The 20,059-nt window shown below is 36.1% G+C and overlaps 1 protein-coding gene across 4 annotated transcripts in view; it reads left to right on the top strand.

Annotated features, from left to right (window-relative positions):
* Positions 1 to 19,209, top strand: part of LOC144960133 (17-beta-hydroxysteroid dehydrogenase type 6-like) — a 40,070-nt gene extending 20,861 nt beyond the window's left edge. Inside the window, exons 7-11 of one of the 4 annotated variants that reach the window (XR_013642760.1) lie at positions 8,124 to 8,267; positions 9,285 to 9,422; positions 11,335 to 11,388; positions 14,150 to 14,212; positions 19,163 to 19,209. The gene's annotated coding sequence lies outside the window, so the exon portion shown is untranslated. Of the gene's footprint in view, positions 1 to 8,123; positions 8,268 to 8,765; positions 8,785 to 9,121; positions 9,146 to 9,284; positions 9,423 to 10,652; positions 10,909 to 11,334; positions 11,389 to 14,149; positions 14,213 to 19,162 lie in introns of those variants that run through there. The other 3 variants (XR_013642761.1, XR_013642762.1, XR_013642763.1) reach the window with 3 other exon arrangements.
* Positions 19,210 to 20,059: the final 850 nt, after the last annotated feature.

Raw genomic sequence — 20,059 nt, 5'->3', positions numbered from 1 at the left:
ACCACTATCAATAATAATGGGGGGGGGATGACAGTGACGACAACAACAACAATAATAATAATAATAATAATAATAATAATAATAATAATAATAATAATAATAATAATAATGATAATAATAATATTGATAATAATAATAATAATAATAATAATAATAATAATAATAATAATGATAATAATAATAATAATAATAATAATAATAATAATAATAATAATAATAATAATAATAATAATAATAATGGCACGTCTTGTTTTGTCTTTTTTTTTTAACCTCAACTATATATGCTTACTATTATTACCTTCAAATAAGGCGAAACACACCGTAGCAAACACACATATACACCTCACTTTGCCCCAAGTTATGGAGGCCGACCGAAGAACAAGCTCGCGTGCTCGTCACGGTAATTTTTTAGTGACGTATAGTAACCCCGCCAATTCTCGCAAGCGATCTGGTAGTACAAGGTGTATATCTATGTATGACACTCGCTTTCGGATTGGAAGGTCCTGGGTTCGAGCCTCGCTCGGCGCATAGTTGAGTCCTTGGAAAAGACTCTTTACTCACATTCTCTCACCACACTCAGGTGTAAAATGAGTACCTGGCCGTTAAAAGTGTTGTCTTTGTCCGAAAAATTGTAATATCGCCTAACAGGCGTCATGTCTCGTCCTACATGTTAAATGTTGCTGTTGACCAGGGACCCCTTGTAAAGCGCTTTGAGCACATTTAGTGGATATTGCGCTATATAAAATCTCAATTTATTTATTATTATCGTCATTGAATGCGCACCCGACCTCTCAGATCGGTGGCTAACCGGATCGATGTCTAGTCTTGTCACAAAAGTCAAGCAATTTTAAGTGTGGCCAGTGGTCAACTATACATAAGGCACGCCAACTGTCTCAGAATTTCCAGATTTGTTTGGAAATTTAAAAAAAAATTAAGGCTGTCCCGGAAAATATGGAAGTTTATTTTTTGTTCTGGAAATTAAAACTTTTGATGAGTGCAAGGGAAGCAGATGTAATTGGATGAATTAAGGATCGAATTATAACTTTCAACATTATGACGTAAAAAGATAAAACTTTAAGCGAGATTTGAAAGTTGTCAACGAATCCGAGCATGCTCATTTATTATTATTATTATTGAATAAGCACTAAAAATCTTGAAAACTTGGGCTCTTTAGACCTCATTTCTCATCAAACAACCATTTCTATATCGACTGACTCCCATAGTGGGCAGGGAGGTACATGCTGTGTCTTCTATCCAACAGGGAAACAGTCGACTGTATAGTTATAGTTTTGGGAGATGATATTTTTTTCCTTGTAAATCATCTCTCTGTTATGCATAGTAATATGTTTAGTTAACATATTATATTATATGATTGGTAAACATTTGAGTGTATTCCTCTTAGTTGGGACCTGTGCTTGTGTCTGGATGAGACTTTTAGGTGATCTCAAACTAAGTACTTTGACGGTGTGCTCTTGGAATCTACATCTGTTCCCCATTTGAACCAATTCCCCTTTCTCTTACCTTTTCTTTTGTGCTTTAATTGTAATTCTAGAACTGTTTACTATCCCATTTTCTTCCTTTTTACTGGCGCTGATATGACCTTAATGTGTTGCAAGTGCCAAAAAACCCTTAAAAACAAACAAAACATATCCCATTTTCTTCCTTTTTACTGGCGCTGATATGACCTTAATGTGTTGCAAGTGCCAAAAAACCCTTAAAAACAAAACCAAACATATATCGACTGAATAGATTTTGTGTGCTACAGACCAGTGCTCTATCAGGTGTGTACATTTGTAAAAATTCAGTGACAAACCAAATAGTCGACACAATGTCATACTTACAATCTTTAACCACTGAATTCGTCAAGATTGCTTATTTAACAGTTGGCTGGGCCGATTGATAAAGTTGTTAACATGTTATTGTGACATTTGGATGTATTGAACGGTGGGCTGGGCCGATAAAAGTGTGAAAGTGTGCCTGGCTCGACTGGGGAAAAAAACATGTTTTTTTTTTGGGTTTTTTTTTTTGGTTTTTTATTTTATTTTACTCAGTTCAAATACAGACAAATCAAAACAACCAGCGCCTAAACATTTAAACCATAATCTTGTTTAAAAGATTTTTGGACCATATTGGAGGTTATCTTAATTTATCAATATAGTGGAATCCTGATATTGGAGTTGACTTTTAGAGTGTTGACTAATATATATCAATATATATATATATATATATATATATATATATATATATATATATATTTATATATATATATATATAGAATACAAATTGTCACTCACTTTTTATGGCCGAGACGTTCGTTTCTGTGGGCTTATTCCACGTCCTCAGTCGGCGTAATCCTTAATAATGTCCGAAGAAAAAATTCTTACTCCATACGAATTGCTTGTTCTTGGTTCCGTTGTGTAGCGGACAAATGTGAGTGACAATTTGTATTCTATATTAGCTCTAACCATCATTATCGAGCACTTTCGTACCCACGAGTACCCACCAACACTCATATATATATATATATATATATATATATATATATATATATATATATATATAAATATATTTGAATCGTGTTTGATACAAATATGGTACGAAAAGTGCTCGACATGTAGTAATGGAGCGAATTATTATTTAAAATATTTACCACAATGTTTGGGGCAGTCTACATCAATGTTTCAGGCTTAATTTGCCATCTTCAGGACTGAGTTGTTTTGTTGACTGTTGTTGTTTCTTGAAGTGGTTCCGGTTTGAAGTTAATTAAGAGGAATTTGCGCCGATGGGGACACTTTCCGTAGATCTCACTTTTCATGTTGAGTGTGGCTTCATGAGGTTGTTTGATTATAGTATATTTTTCTTCCAGGCATAAGCTACATTGTTTTGATGTTGGTGTGTATCCTGTTGCTTTAGATAAAATTTTCCATGAAATGTTGTGGTCTATTTTGTTGTCTTTTAATTTCCAAATATGTTCGCTGAGTTTTGTGGATGTTTTTTTGTTAGTGTTTCTAAATGTAGAGGTGTGGAGGTTGTATCTTGTTTTGAAATTATTTTCTGTTAGTCCTACATATTTTTCTTGCTTGTTTGTTTTAGTTTCTGTGACTGTGGCTTGGTAAATTAAACTTGATTCTAAGCATTGTTTGTTTAGCGGGCAATGTTCTTTATTTCTGCAGTTGCATTTTCTAGTGGGCTTGTTTTGCTCTTGTCGGTGGTTTATTAATATTTTTTTGTTGTGGCTTGAAATTATTTGTTCTATGTTGCGCATACACGAGTAACTTATTTTTATGGTATTCCTGTTGATAATTTTATGTAGCTTGTGGTTTTTTGGAAAGTGTGTATCAATTAACTTCAGGAACTGCTGTCCTATGTTTGTGCTGACGTTTATGTCGAAAGGTGGGTTGAACCAAGTTATGTGTCGTTTTCTTGTTTTACGTTCTTCACTTGTGTGTTGGGGTTTACATGAGAGGGAGGCGTCTGTGTATAAAAATGGTGTGTTGTATCCACTTTTTGTGAGTGCTTCTTTGTAGGGGGTGGCTGCGACGTTGAATATCTCTCTGTTTTCCGAAAGTTTGCTCACCCTCAGTGCTATGTTTTTTGGTATGTTTTCAATGACGGGACGGGGGTGGTTGCTGTTTTATTAATGTAGCTAATGGTGTTGTTTGGTTTTCTGAACGGTTGGAATGAATTGGATTTTATGTCGAATGTGATGTCGAGGAAGTCAACTGTTTTTTTGTTTGCTTCTATTGTGATTTTCAAATTGTTGTTTTGGAATATTTTACAGATTTGTTTTTTGATGTTTTCGTTCGCTCTTGGTCGTCTGTTGGTTATAGCGAGTCCGTCATCTCTATAGAGGCCGATGTATGTGTGTGTTTGTTGTAGTTGTGACAGGATGTAGAGTCCGACCAGTTCGCATGTTTCAGCACTGTATCTCGCTTAATTCACGGAATATGATATTGAAACTTGGTAATTTTAGGGCAAATTTTTCAGAAAATATGATGAAAAACATCAGAAGAGCTCTAACTTGTATTGTTTTAGAGCTGTATGGCTAGGGTCAACAGTAATTTTGTTTTAAAATATACATAATATTGATCATTTGGAACAATTCCGAAGTGTTATATTTTGTTAACAGCCCTCACAAATGATGTGAAAAGTACCTGTTAAATTATTATTATCAATCAAAATAGTCTGTGAGACCATGTCTTATTTCTGAGAGAGAGAGAGAGAGAGAGAGAGAGAGAGCGTGTGTGTGTGTTTATTTACTGTGAGGAAAAGAGAAATTGGACGAGTCTATTTCAAAGGGGTCAAAGATTGTTAAAAAGTCGAATTATCGAATGATGAGTAAGACAAAATACAATAGCGACACGTTTAGCACCCCTATGACGTCTCATCTCATCTCATGTAGTTCCATATCTGAAGCAGACGTCGGAGGTCATCTTCCGCCAAGCTGATCTATCTCTTGCCAATTCTATTAAAGCAGCGCCACCTTTCTCAGCTTCATCTGTCCAAGTTCTTATCCCTTTCAAATACGTTATTCTTTGTCTTCCTCTTATTCTTTTTCCATTCATCTTTCCAGTCAAGGCGAGTATTTCCAAACCAGGGTGGCGGATAATGTGTCCTAAAAATTCCATTTGGCGTTTGATGATTTTTGTTATCAGTGATCTTTTTCTGTTTGCCATTTCTAAAATTTCTTCATTTCTTTTCCTTTCCATCCATGACACCCTCATCATTCTTCTGTAAAACCACATTTCCACTGCCTCCAGTCTTTTAACCATGGTCTTATTTATGGTCCAGCTCTCACAACCATATAGCAGCACAGACAGTACATAGCAATCCAGGACTTTGATTTTTGTTTTCATGCTAATATTCCTGTTTTTCATAATTGTATGCAGCTGGTTGAATGCATTCTTCGCCATACCTATTCTTTTCTTTATTTCACAATCTGATTTTCCATTGGATGTTACATTGAAGCCTAAATATTTGAAACATTCAACTTGTTGTATTGTTTGTCCTCTGCTTGTTATTACACAGGCTGGTGGGTTATTATTTTTAGATACCGTCATACATTCTGTTTTAGATATATTCAGTTCCAGTCCCATATTTTCACTACTCCTGACTACAACATCCAGTAATTCTTGTAGTTCATGTTCAGATTCTGCCAGTAGAACCGTATCATCTGCATACCTCAGATTTGTTACATTCTTTCCTCCTATGACGTCACAAAATTAAAAAATGCCAAAAAAATAGACTTTGGTGGATGAGGTGCCAGATTCCCACGCATGTGGCTAAAGATAGAATTATATTTCTTTCATTAAATTTTATTTATTTATTTTTGTCTCAGTGACTTTTATCCTGGTCTATTCAATTTTATGTTTTGCCAAATTCCATTAGTTTTAAGGCGTTCAGTCTTAGTAGCAAAAACCATGCGAGTATCTATTTAGTCACTTTTTAAATCGAATTTGGTCAGGTGGAAGTCTGGCCATCTGGCAGCCTTGCCTCGCAGACGTCACATCAGGGTTGCCAGTTTGGCATTTTAAATGCCAGATTCCAAAAATCTGGCATTTTTGAAAACCGTTTGGCATTAGAAAAATCATTTGGCATTTGGCATTTTCTTTTCTTGTATAGATAGTATGCAGATGACGTCACGCAGGCCTTTGTTATTGTTTTTGCCATCCGCGTTTGTGAGTTGTTCTCACTAAACTGTATTAACCAGACTATAAAAGTTCATGGTTACACAGAGTTTGTGTGTTGGTCCGTTATACTTCCGGATGGCAATGTTGTGAACTCCTTGGCCAAGCGCATTCTATCTATATTATACTTCAAATGACACCTTTTCTTAATTATTTCTAAACGCGTAAAAACAAATCTCTTCACATCGGAAAACTTTGCTATTAAAACTCACACCCTGAACTAGCCCTGCCTCCCTCATATATTCACTCAAATTCAGCCCTCGACAAGTATCCTCGTAAGTTTTCTGGGAATCTCCTGCAAAGCTCGTGTATATTTGCGTCATGGTCGCCTGTTAACTTTCACTCCACTTAGTAGTCAGTAGGTAAAAAATTACCCCAACAGGAAATTTAGTATAATTCAAAAAAAAAAAAAAAAGACAAGAAAACACGCAAGCCACCAGGATATGATAGTAAATTGTCTATCAAAAGTGAGTAGTTTTCTTAGTGGGGGTGGGTGTCAACAGACTTTGGCATTTTTTTGAGTGTTTTGGCATTTTTTGAGTCTTCCCCTGGCATTTTGTTGAAAAATAAACTGGCAACCCTGCGTCACATGCGTGTCAAGCGATTGGGCGGGAAAATGGCTGTCTTCTCTTCTCACCCATTGAAGCGTAAATTGGGTTGATGTTTTGTGATAATACGTAAAAAGTACTTACCATATTCCGATGAAATTTGAAACATAAATAGATGAAATGTGCATCTATAACCTTATTCGTGACAAAATCTCTGCTCTTAGAAATATTTCACTCAAAAGAGCAAACATCTGTTTGTAACGGCTTTCTGATAATCGCACGAGTTTTGTCGCTTGACATAATCTAAAATGACATCTTTACTAATTGTCTACCAAATTTCAGACATATTTATTGTTAAAAAGCGTGGTAATTAATTTTTTAAAATAGCATATACGAAACGGCTTCGTCCCATATTTTGACGCGAATTTGGGCACTTCGTAAGCGAAAAAGAGGCCCAAAGATGTGTGCGGGATAGTCATTGCTACATAAACGATTATGACGATGTGATAATGGCTGTTGTAGTAGTAATGGTAGTGATGATGATGTGGTGGTGGTGGTTGTAGTTGTAGTAGTGGCATTGGTTGTAGTAGTGGTGATGATGTGGTGGTGGTAGTTGTAGTAGTAGTGGTAGTGATGATGATGTGGTGGTGGTTGTAGTAGTAGTGGTAATAATAATTGTGTGGTGGGGTGGTTGTAGTAGTAGTGGTCGTGATGGTGGTGGTTGTAGTGTGTGTGTGTTTGAGAGAGAGAGAGAGAGAGAGAGCGCGCGCGCGCTTAAAGTGCATGTAGTGTTGAGAAGAGAAACATGAAATTGAAAAACTAAGGAGACTAGAGTTTGAGGTCAAAGTATTTGTGATGAGCTATTATTGATGGCAAGTAAGGGAAGGTGAACATGAAAATTAATCCAATGAGCGCAATTTATTGTGATGTGTGTGTGTGTGTGTGTGTGTGTGTGTGTTTGTGTGAAGAAATTGTTTGAAGCGTTTTTATGTCGCTTGCAACACTGCAGTAGTATTGGTGGTTAGGGGTGGCGTTGTGGTGGTTGTAATATAGTTGAAGGGATGGTGATGTGATGGTGGTGGTAGAGATGATGATGTAATGGTAGTTGTAGTTGTGGTGGCATGGATGGTGATGTGGTAGATGTTGTAACAGTGGTGGTAGTGATGGTGATGTGGTGATTGTTGCAGTAGTGGTGGGGACGGTGATGTGGTGGTTGTTGTAGTCGTGGTGGTGGGGATGGTGATGTCGTTGTAATAGTAGTGGTAGTGATGGTTGTAGTAGTAGTGATGATGATGTGGTGGTGATGGTAGTTGTAGTTGAAGTACTAGCAGTAGTGATGATGATGTAGTAGGAGAGGTAGTGGTGGTGATGGTGGTGGTTGTAGTAGTAGTGGTAATGAAGATGATGTGGTGGTGGTGGTGGTTGTAGAAGTAGTGGTAGTGACGATAGTGTGGTGGTTGTAGAAGTAGTGGTAGTGATGGTGGTGGTTGTTGTGGTAGTGATGATGATGTGGTGGTGACGGTTGTTGCTGCAGTAGTAAAGATGATGTGGTGGTGGTGGTTGTAGTTGTCGTGGAAGTGATGATGATGTAGTGGTGGTGGTAGTAGTAGTAGTAGTGGTAGTGATGGTTGTAGCAATAGTGATGATGAAGTGGTGGTTGTGGTCGTAATAGTAGTAGTAGTAGTAGTAGTAGTAGTAGTAGCAGTGGTGATGATGATGATGATGTGGTGGTGGTTGTAGTAGTAGTGGTAATGATAATGGTGTGGTGGTGGTGGTGGTTGAAGTAGTAGTGACTGGAAAGGGGGGGGGGGGTATCCTGTGAACAATTTAACCTCACCGGAATTTGACGGAATTTGCCCGTAACCCGATTTTTTTTTTTTTTCTCCAGACCGGAGTTTTGGCATCACTGCCTCTACCCCATGATGTATGTAAACAAGACTGACACACGATTGGGCTTCACCAATCAATCCACGGATATTCTCCTCTTCATCTAGTGGGTTCTTAATTCCATCTAGATCAATTACTTACTTCGGTAGGTAGTTAGGACCACAGACTAGAACCCTTTCACTCATCGGTGGTTAAGGGCCAGGGTTGCCAGATTATTTTCAGGCATTCTGCCAACTGGATTTTAAAAATCTGCCAAATACCACAAAAATCTGCCAAACCTTACTATTTATAGTACCCCCTTTGAAAACTCATCAGTTTTGTTAAACAAAAATACGCCAGGCCGATGTCATAATATTTTTTTTTCATTTCCCAAGTTTAAAAAAAGTACTACTACATAAAAATTGCCATGAAAAACGTGGAAAATAAAATCTGCCAAACTGCCAAACCGTTTTTTTATTTTTGCCAGACGACTTCAAATTCTGCCAAAAAAAAAAAGACATTTGGCAAAACATCAGCAGGTGTGATGAATGGGTACCTGGCGACTGCAGTGAAACACATTGTAAGAGTTTAAGTACAAAAAGGGCGGCTGACACTGTATATCATGGGGAAATGGTTTCAAATTATAGCCTGATGAGGAAATATTGTGATGCGCACTGAGCATGGTAAATCTCTGGAAAGGACAATCTCAAAAATGCCTAATAATAATAATAATAATAACAATGATGATGATGATGATAATAATAATAATAATAATGATAATTATCATAATCATAATAAAGATAATATTAATAATAATAATAATAATAATAATAATGATACTAATTATGATAATAATGATAATAATAATGATAATGACGACGATGATGATGATGACGACGACGATGATGATGATGATGACGACGATGATGATGACGACGACGACGACGACGACGACGATGATAATGTTGACGGTGATGACGATAATTCATTCAAATTCAAGCAAGACTTTCATCATGTGGTGACAGATGTCCCGATCAGTTTGATGTGGATATTTATTTGTATTGGTTTTTTTGATGTGTCTGTTTACTTTTGTCTGGTTTGGTTGGGATTTTTTTTTTTAGTATTTGGTTTTTGTTTGGGTTTTATCTTATTTCTTTCATCTGACTGTATCTATATCATACAGTGAATTGGCTGCAGACTGTTATTACAGTTTAGGAGTAGTAAGTGTAAGCTTGTTGAATCCCCCTGTGATTTTAACTTCAATTTATAGTTTGGATCAGCCTTGGTTCTATCAATCAACATGAGAGTTTTCAATTTTCTGGTGAGTGCTTTTGTTATCAATGATCTGGTGCGCATCATCATCATCATCATCATCATTATTATTATTGTCATCATTATTATTATTATTATTATTATTGTTGTTGTTGTTGTTGTTGTTGTTGTTGTTGTTGTTGTTGTTATTATTATTATCCCCATCATCATCTTAATTATTATCATTTTTATTATTATTAATATTATTATTATTATATTATTATTATTATATTATTATTATTATTATTATCTATTATTATTATTATCATCATCATCATCATATCATCATCATCATCATCATCATCATCATCATATTATTATTATTATTATTATTATTATTATTATTATTATTATTATTATTATAATTATTATCATCATCGTTTTATATTATCGTTATAATAATAATAATAATAATAATAATAATAATAATAATAATAATAATAATAATAACTGGGTGGGGTTCCTGACCTCCTATAGTGGACAGGGAGGTACATACTGTGTCTTCTATCCTCCTCTGTCTGTTTTCCAACATGCTTTCTGTCTTTATCTTGGAATAAGATTACTTGGTTTTGTCCTGGCCCTGTCCGGATACCCTGGCTGGGAGGGAAACAGTCAAATGTACAGTTAGTTTTGGGAGATGATATTTTTTCCCTTGTAAATCATATCTCTGTTATGCACTGTTTTATATTTTCTATACATAGTATATATGATTTGTAAACATTTGAGTGTATTCCTCTCAGTGGGGACCTGTGCTTGTGTCTGGATGAGACTTTTAGGTGATATCAAACTAAGTGCTTTGATAGTGTGCTCTTGGAATCTACATCTGTTTCCTATTTGAACCAATTCCCTTTTGTCTGCCTTATTCTTGGATGCTTTAATTGTAATTCTAGAACTTTTTACTATCCCATTTTCTTCCTTTCTACTGGCGCTGATATGACCGTAATGTGTTGCAAGCACCGTAAAACCCTTTTAAAAAAACAAAACAAAAACAATATAACAACAACAATATAACAATAATAATAATATTTATAATAATAATAATAATAATAATAATAATATTATTATTATTATTATTATTATTATTATTATTATTATTATTATTATTATTATTATTATTATTAGGAAGTGGTTATTCAGTATCAGATACTGAATAGTGCTTTGCCACTATTCAGTATCCATAAGGAACTCTTTTTCATAGAGAGAGTGAAAAGTGCGACAATCTCGGTTGAATGGAAATAAACTGTTGACCTACTTCCAGGTTGAACACATGCACTAACTGACAGCCCGAATCAAAGCTGTAAAAATATTTTGATCGTAATTTTTTTTAAATTTCTGCTTTTATGCAATTAACATAGTTCAAAATATCAAAATAAGAGTGGCATTCAAATCCATTTTTAAATGTCTAAATAGACATGATTAAATGTCACTAAGAGTTCAGTGACACCATGGTATAAGCTGTTTGACTCTGAGTTTAAGGTTCGAGAGTTCAAATCCCGGTAGGGGTAACTTGTTTTTTTTTTCCCCATTATTTTTTTAATTCCTTCTGTCTATTGATATTTTTTAAACTTTTGTTTTTATAATTTTATTTGCTTGTAATATACTTTAATGTTGATATTATACTATTGTACTTTTATTATTATTATTATTATTATTATTATTATTATTATTATTATTATTATTATTATTATTATTATTATTATTATCATTATTATTGTTAAAATTATTATTATCATTATTATTATTGTTATTGTTATTATCATTATTATTTTTATCATCATCATCATTAATATGATTTCATCAATAGATCGAATGATAATGACGTCACTCGGTTCTTTGTCATTGTTTTTAGGTAGCCAATGACTAAAATTTAAATTTACGTATGAACCTTGACCCTTGAACCTTTCAATCGTTTCCTCCTTCAGGTTCTGGCTATGCTTATCGTGTCAGTATTGTCTTTCGGCGATGATCTAGAAACCGTAAGTACATGTTAATCATTACGTGCGATAAAAAAAAAAGAGTTTTTTGTTGTTGTTTTGTTTTGCTTTGTATTTTGTTTGTTTGTTTTGTTTTTTGGGTTTTTTTTTTTCTTTCTTGTTTTATCTTTTCTTTTCATTTTTTTTCGGGGGGGGGGGGGGGGGGGGTTGTAATAATTATCAGCATACGTCTCAAGAACCATATCCACCGATTGTATTTTCCTTTGCAGTGCTGTGTTGATGGTCGATAAAGATTAGTTTTTTAAATACTTTTTTTTTTCATTTACTAAATGTTTATTTCTTCACTCACATTATCACATCATACTCAGGTGTAAAACAAGTACCTGACTCCTTAAGAGCATTGTCTCTGTCGAAAAAAAAATTGCATCAAATTACAGGCGTCATGTTCTAGGAGGGAGGCAGGGGGGGGGGGATCGTTTTTTCCGTCAATCTTAACGGATAGAATGTTGTGCTTTTTCGATTAGAAAAACGCTACGGTGGTCTGTAGGTAAACTGCTCAATCCTTTAATTATTTTACTGACTGAACTAAGCATATGTATGCTAAGCTTTTAGGTAACATACTCACAACATCCTCCAGCTTATGCCATTGGGGTATGGTCGATGCCCAAAGATACAGCCTCTTCGTTTGGTCGAGATAAACAATCTGCTACAACACAGTCCGTTCCAGAGATGTGTTGTATGTTTGTCGTTAATTCTGAAACGATTGCAGCAGCTACTAATGGTGCTCACACTACTATGTTATGACGATCGACCCAATCAGCAAAGTCTTTACCGTACTCGTGCACCGTCGCAAACCCACCCGGAAGCTTCGTCACAACACACCGTTCAACTAGATGCTCTGCGGTTTCGGGCTCGTTACCACAACGGGTACATATTGGACAGGTGGATTGTCTCCATTGATGAAGCGATTTTGCCTTAAAGGACCTTTGTGTAGGTTCTCGTCCGAAGCCAATTCGCTTCCACCCAGTGCCTCTTCTTGCTGGTGGAGAAACCTGGCAACTTATCCTCTAGTTTCGAGGAGTCTATGTCCCGGCCCCCTTGAGGGTTTGAATTCGTACAAACCGACTTTCATCTCGTAAATGCCTATGCCCGAATGGCCTTGGCCATCCCGGGCTCCACGCTTCTATGTTCACATGAAACGAAGGCGCATTGCCATTGCTGCCAGGCGGACGGTGGATCGAATACTTTCTTTACAGAATCAGCCAGAGGTGTATGGCCAGTGTAAGCCGTGAATGGGCTTCCTTCCTGGTAGTAGCGAAAATGATGGCATGAGAGGTACAAAGCCAACTATATTAATATCCCTTAACCCTCTCCTTACCACCCATAGGAAAATCGTCACATTCGTTACGATGCGACCTGCCCTTTTATCATTCAACTTTCTTTAGTAAATCACGCAATTTAAAGAAAAATGTTTTATTTTAGCTAAAAAAAAAACAAACAAAAATTTGCTGATCAATAATATGCTTAGAATACATTTGTTGCTTTTCTGTTTGAGTAAGAAAAAACTGATTTTGTGTTGGGTAGGTGTGACATTTTTGGGAAAAAAAATCTGAAAATGGCTGGTAAAGAAAGGGTTATATTGTGATCGTCAGCCAGTAGTAATATATTTGTTTTTTTTTCGACTACACCAAAAATGTCTCCCGTACATAGTTTTTGGCAGGGACTTTTTGAAAAGCGTTGTAAGCACATTTAGATTTAGTGGGCATTGCACTATACAGTGGAACTTCGGTATAACACTGATGATGGGATCAGCCTAAAACTAAAATCTCTACGACTGAAATTTAAGGGACATTACCCAAATGTCTTAAATCACCATTTAAAGTGATCTTGTAAAACTAATAAATAGAGGTGCCTAAATGAGTCATAAAATGAAGATAAAGATAAAGGGAGTAAATCCGACTCATGAATGAACAACACAAAACAAACGACGTTTTGGCCCTTGGCCTTTATCAAGTAAACACAGAATACATATATATATTTATATAAGATCTAATATAAATATATATGTATTCTGTGTTTACTTGATAAAGGCCAAGGGCCGAAACGTCGTTTGTTTTGTGTTGTTCATTCATGAGTCGGATTTACTCCCTTTATCTTTATCTCCAAAGTGATGTAGCATAGAGTAGTGTAACCTATGCACGTACAAACACACATACACACACACACAAACACACAGAGAGAGATAGAGATAGAGAGAGAGAGAGAGAGAGAGAGAGAGAGAGAGAGAGAGCATTCATGAACTAGGCCAACACAAGCTCCCGATTGCCTTTAATAAATTGTATTTATTTGGAGATATCGAGTGGGTTTCGCGCCGTGTAATAACCGATAATGATCTTAAAAGTCCTACTATAGCCGGTAACTTTTACTAAAGGCAAAGAGGGAGAGAAAAAATTCAAATACCTCGTTATAACCGAGTGCCCGTTATATCCGGATCTGTTAACCGAGGTTCCATTGTATAAAGGCTCATTAAAAAAAGAAAAAAAAGATATAATATATTATTTAATATTATTAACATAATTCACACAACAAAATAAATTTTAAAAAATGAAGGGAAAATAAGTTCACGCGTTTGCGTTTATTAATCAGACGTGTCAACAAACACGAGCTCGCTCTCACTGTTTATATTCGGCAGCCATTTTAAGCCCGTAACTACCGGAAGACACGTGACATCACACTCCGTTGTCAAGCGGCGTAAACTAACCCCATTGAAACTTTTATTTTTTATTTTTGTTTTGTTTTATAGTTGAAAGCGAATGATTTAAACAGACAAGATCCGTGAAGACCAGCTCTACATGTTAACGAGCAGGTATGTCAGTTTGATTTTCAGTGTTGAAAATATAGATGAATGAAGAATTTATTGTATTACTTCCCTTTGTTTACGAAATTATAATTTGCCTTTAAATCTGAACTGTTTGGACTTTCAGAAAAGTGAGTGGAGCAGGCACTTATGTTGGTAACAACAAGATATGAAGTGAATAGAAAAGTGCCAGAAGACAATAGAGAATTAAAAATTTTCGCGGCGGTGGTGGGGTTTGAACCTGCGACCTTATTGGTACGACAACTTCGCCTGGCAGGTGAGAGCGTGGCTCTACCGTGTGAGCTATCCACGAACACAAAAATATTCGTTTCAAACTCAAAGTCATTACTAGATCCCTCTCTCACCCACTTCTTGAGACCGCCGATTCGTTCGTACACCACCATCGCGAATAATTTTGACCAGCAGTTAAGCTTAATAGCCAATATTCTCAACACAAACATATAACATAGAAACGATTGAGACATTGAGTATGCTCCGGTGTATGGGGTGAATTTTTTAATTCAGAAAAGTGAGTGGAGCAGGCACTTATGTTGGTAACAACAAGATATGAAGTGAATAGAAAAGTGCCAGAAGACAATAGAGAATTAAAAATTTTCGCGGCGGTGGTGGGGTTTGAACCTGCGACCTTATTGGTACGACAACTCCGCCAGGCGGAGTTGTCGTACCAATAAGGTCGCAGGTTCAAACCCCACCACCGCCGCGAAAATTTTTAATTCTGTATTGTCTTCTGGCACTTTTCTATTCACTTCATATCTAACTGTTTGGACTGCAATGTTGTTGACTTTTGGCTTTTGAGTTATTGATAAAAAAGAAGTGAAGACGAACGAACACATGAGGCATTTCGGTGTTATTTTATCTTATCTTAAATTTTATCTTAAATGTAAAATCTTTGCCGATGATACTAAGCTCTATGGAGTAGCTAATACAGAAGAAGAAAGAAACACCTTACAACAAGATTTGAAAAAGCTTGAAGAATGGTCCGAAATATGGCAGATGGAGTTCAATGTAGATAAATGTGCAGTTCTTCACCTAGGAAAAAACAACAGAGAAGCAAACTATATAATGAAAGAAAAACCCCTGCAGAAATCCAATGGGGAAAAAGACCTAGGAGTATTTATTGATAGGAAGCTAAACTTCAAGAAGCAAATTAAAGATGTTCAATCTAAGGCTAGTAAAACACTCGGAATAGTGAAAAGAAATTTCAAGAATCTGAAAACAAAACACATGACTACCATCTACAAGACTATGGTTAGATCAAAGCTGGAATATGCTAACTGCATATGGTATCCGAAGTTTGAGGGAGACAAAGACTGTTTGGAAAGAGTGCAAAGGAGAGCAACAAAACTTATCACACACCTGAAAGACAAAACATACTGTGAGAGATTGAAAGAATTAAATCTCCCGACCTTAGATTACAGGAGAAGAAGGGGAGATATGATCCAAACATATAAAATAGTAAAGGGAATAGACAGGGTAGAGGCAGGATTCCTTAAACCAAACAAGAACATTCAGACACGAGGAAACAGCAAGAAACTGAAAAAAGAACGTTTTAAAACAAATGAAAGAAGGAACTTTTTTTCATCTAGAATTGTATAATGTAAATAACTGGAATAAACTACAAGAAACCACAGTATCAGCAAAAAATTTGAATAAATTCAAAGCAGAGTTGGAGATAAGCAACACCCTAGGAAACAAGTTCAATTATAAAAATTGGTCCAATCATTAATAGATGAGGAGGAGCGAAGGAGACTACACCAAGTCTAAAAGCTCTATACAGAGGTATCCAGGTATCCAGGTATCTTATTGACTTTTGACTTGATTATTAGACAAATATTACAGTAAGTGTGCGGCTATGTGGTCTAGTGGTATGACACTGAAACTCGCTTTCGGATCGGAAGGTCCAGGGTTCGAGCCTCGATCTCGGCGCATAGTTGAGTCCTTGGAGAAGGCTCTTTACTCGCATTCTCTCACCGTACTCAGGTGTAAAATGAGTACCTGGCCTTGAACAGCGTTGTCTTTGTCCGAAAAATTGTAATATCGCCTAACAGGCGGCATGTCCCGTCCTACATGTTAAATGTTGCTGTTGACCAGGGATCCCTTGTAAAGCGCTTTGAGCACATTTAGTGGATATTGCGCTATATAAAGATCAATTTTATTATTTATTATTTATTTTGATCACTGCATTATAATAAATGTGACCCCTGACCTCCAAACCGAAATGCATAACGAGGATCTTGTGCTTAAAAAAAAAAAGAAAATTAATTTGAAGCTTTTCGCTATAGATAGTATGTGCTTGGCTAAGAAGCTCATAACATTGCCATCCGGAAGTATAACAGACCAACACACAAAACTGTGTGTAACCATGATCGTTGATAGTCAGGTTAATACCGTTTAGTGAGAATTACTCATAAACGCGGATGGCAAAAAACAGTAACAAAGACCTGAGTGACGTCAACTTCGAACTATCTATTGAAGAACCAATCTCCATCTTCCTCAGCGAAGACTTCATAGACTTACTTCATTTAGTTCTCATGATATTGACTGGTTGCCTAGCAAGAGGAGATTTAGCGTTAGCTCTCCTCTTTCTCGGCTGGTTGTAAATAAAAGCTATTTTTAGCATCCAGATCATCTCGACATGACATCGATTGGAGGCGAAGGCTCACATATTATGTGGGCTTTGTGTGGAATTATTTATCATTATCTTCATCATCATTATTATTATCATCATCATCATTATTATCATCATCATCATCTTTTTCTTCTTCTTCTTCTTCTTCTTCTTCTTCTTCTTCTTCTTCTTCTTCTTCTTCTTCTTCTTCTTCTTCTTCTTCTTCTTCTTCTTCTTCTTCTTCTTCTTCTTCTTCTTCTTCTTCTTCTTCTTCATCATCATCATCATCATCATCATTATCATCATCATCATCAGAATTATTATCTTATCATCATCATCATTTCCATCATCACCATGAGTCAATATAAATTTGCTTCGCAATCATATAAGTATCAGTCATAACATGATTAACTACCCTTTAACTCCCACAATTCGTCCTACTGCAATCACCATCAATATTATCAACACATCTCCCCACCCATATCCACCAACTTTAAACTCCCACAATTCGTCCTACTGCAATCACCATCAATAATATCAACACATCTCCCCACCCATATCCACCAACTTTTAACTCCCACAATTCGTCCTACTGCAATCACCATCAACAATATCAACACATCTCCCCACCCATATCCACCAACTTTTAACTCCCACAATTCGTCCTACTGCAATCACCATCAATAATATCAACACATCTCCCCACCCTTACACACCAACTTTTAACTCCCACAATTCGTCCTACTGCAATCACCATCAATAATATCAACACATCTCCCCACCCTTACACACCAACTTTTAACTCCCACAATTCGTCCTACTGCAATCACCATCAATAATATCAACACATCTCCCCACCCTTACACACCAACTTTTAACTCCCACACTTCATCCTACTGCCATCACCATCAATAATATCTACACCCCTCTCCACCCTTATCCACCACCTTTTAACTCCTACAATTCTTCCTACTGCCATCGCCATCAACATCAACACTCCTTCCCACCCTTATCCACCAACTTTTAACTCCCACAATTCTTCCTACTGCCATCGCTATCAACATCAACACCTCTCTCAACCCTTACACACCAACTTTTAACCCCCACAATTCTTCCTACTGCCATCGCCATCAACATCTACACCCCTCTCCACCCTTATCCACCAACTTTTAACTCCCACAATTCTTCCTACTGCAATCACCATCAATAATATCAACACCTCTCCCCACCCTTATCCACCAACTTTTAACTCCCACAATTCTTCCTACTGCCATCGCCATCAACATCAACACCCCTCTCAACCCTTACACACCAACTAACTTTTAACCCCCACAATTCTTTCTACTGCCATCGCCATCAACATCAACACCTCTCCCCACCCTTACACACCAACTTTTAACTCCCACAATTCTTCCTACTGCCATCGCCATCAACATCAACATCCCTCCCCACCCATATCCACAAACTTTTAACTCCCACAATTCTTCATACTGCAATCACCATCAATAATATCAACACCTCTCCCCAGCCATATCCACAAACTTTTAACTCCCACAATTCTTCCTACTGCAATCACCATCAATAATATCAACACCCCTCCCCACCCTTATCCACCAACTTTTAACTCCCACAATTCTTCCTACTGCAATCACCATCAATAATATCAACACTTCTCCCCACCCTTATCCACCAACTTTTAACTCCCACAATTCTTCCTACTGCAATCAACATCAATAATATCAACACCTCTCCCCACCCTTATCCACCAACTTTTAACTCCCACAATTCTTCCTACTGCAATCAACATCAATAATATCAACACCTCTCCCCACTCTTATCCACCAACTTTTAACTCCCACAATTCTTCCTACTGCTATCACCATCAATAATATCAACACATCTCCCCACCCTTACACACCAACTTTTAACTCCCACAATTCTTCCTACTGCAATCAACATCAATAATATCAACACCTCTCCCCACCCTTATCCACCAACTTTGACTCTCACAAATCTTCCTACTTAACACTTTTACCCACTAACTGTTAACCCTCACAATTCTTCCACTGCAATCGCCATCAACACCAACACACCTCCCGCCTTTTACCCACAAACTGTTAACCCTCACAATTCTTCAAACCGCAATCACCACCAACACCCCCCCCCCTCCCCACTCCCCACATTCCACCAACTTTTTAACCTTCACAATCATCCTAGAGCAATCACTAACGACATCACCCATAATCCACCAACTTTTAATTCTCACAACTCTTCCTTCTGCTATCGCCATTCACATCCTCCCTAAATCAGCTTTTTCTTTATCTCCTCAGGCCAGCTGACATCTGCTATAAAATGAAATAAAATGTCATGAATGAAATATTTTCACTTCTTGCGTTCTTCCTTTTGGGTTTATTTATTTATTTGTATATTTATTAATTATTTAATTCATTTATAATTTTTTTCACACATTCATTCATTTCTTTATTGAATGATTGATCGATTGATCTATTAATGTGTTTATTTATCTATACAGTTACATACTTATTTATTGATCTATTTAATCTTTTATTTATTTATAAAATATTTCAAGTATAATTATGATAATTAAACTTGAAATATTTTATAAATAGCTCCTTCTATCAAAATGTTGAGCACTATTATTTCATGGTTTTCGTTTTTATAATTTATATATATATATATATATATATATATATATATATATATATATATATATATTATATATATATATTATATATATATATATATATATATATATCTACCAATTTATTGGTTTATTGTCTTTTTCATTTATGGATGATCCACTGCCTAACAACGGGATAAGGCCAGGGTGATTTTAAATGCTAAAAAAAGGAAAATTTATAATTGTGACCCAACGTCTCAAAACGGTATTATGTCGTGATGGACCAGATTCTAAAATGTCAAATTATAGTTAAACTAGTCAAAAATATGAATTATTGATTTTTAGCCCTCTAAAATATGGTATCCATTCTCCTCAATACAACATCCAAACTCAACTTAAATCTGATATTTCTGGCTACAAAAATCAATTTTCAGCAATGAAATCATCCCGACTTTATACCGTTTTGAGACGAGGGGTCACAATTTTAAAAAGCTCTGAGACTTGGGGTAATTCATACTTTATATATATATATATATATATATATATATATATATATATATATATATATATGTGACCTATCGTCTCG

This window comes from Berghia stephanieae, chromosome 14 (assembly GCF_034508935.2).
Source record: "Berghia stephanieae isolate SIO BIC M18660-M18661 chromosome 14, UCSD_Bste_1.3, whole genome shotgun sequence".
NCBI lineage: Eukaryota > Metazoa > Mollusca > Gastropoda > Nudibranchia > Aeolidiidae > Berghia > Berghia stephanieae.
This window is presented reverse-complemented; position numbering and strand designations above follow the sequence as displayed.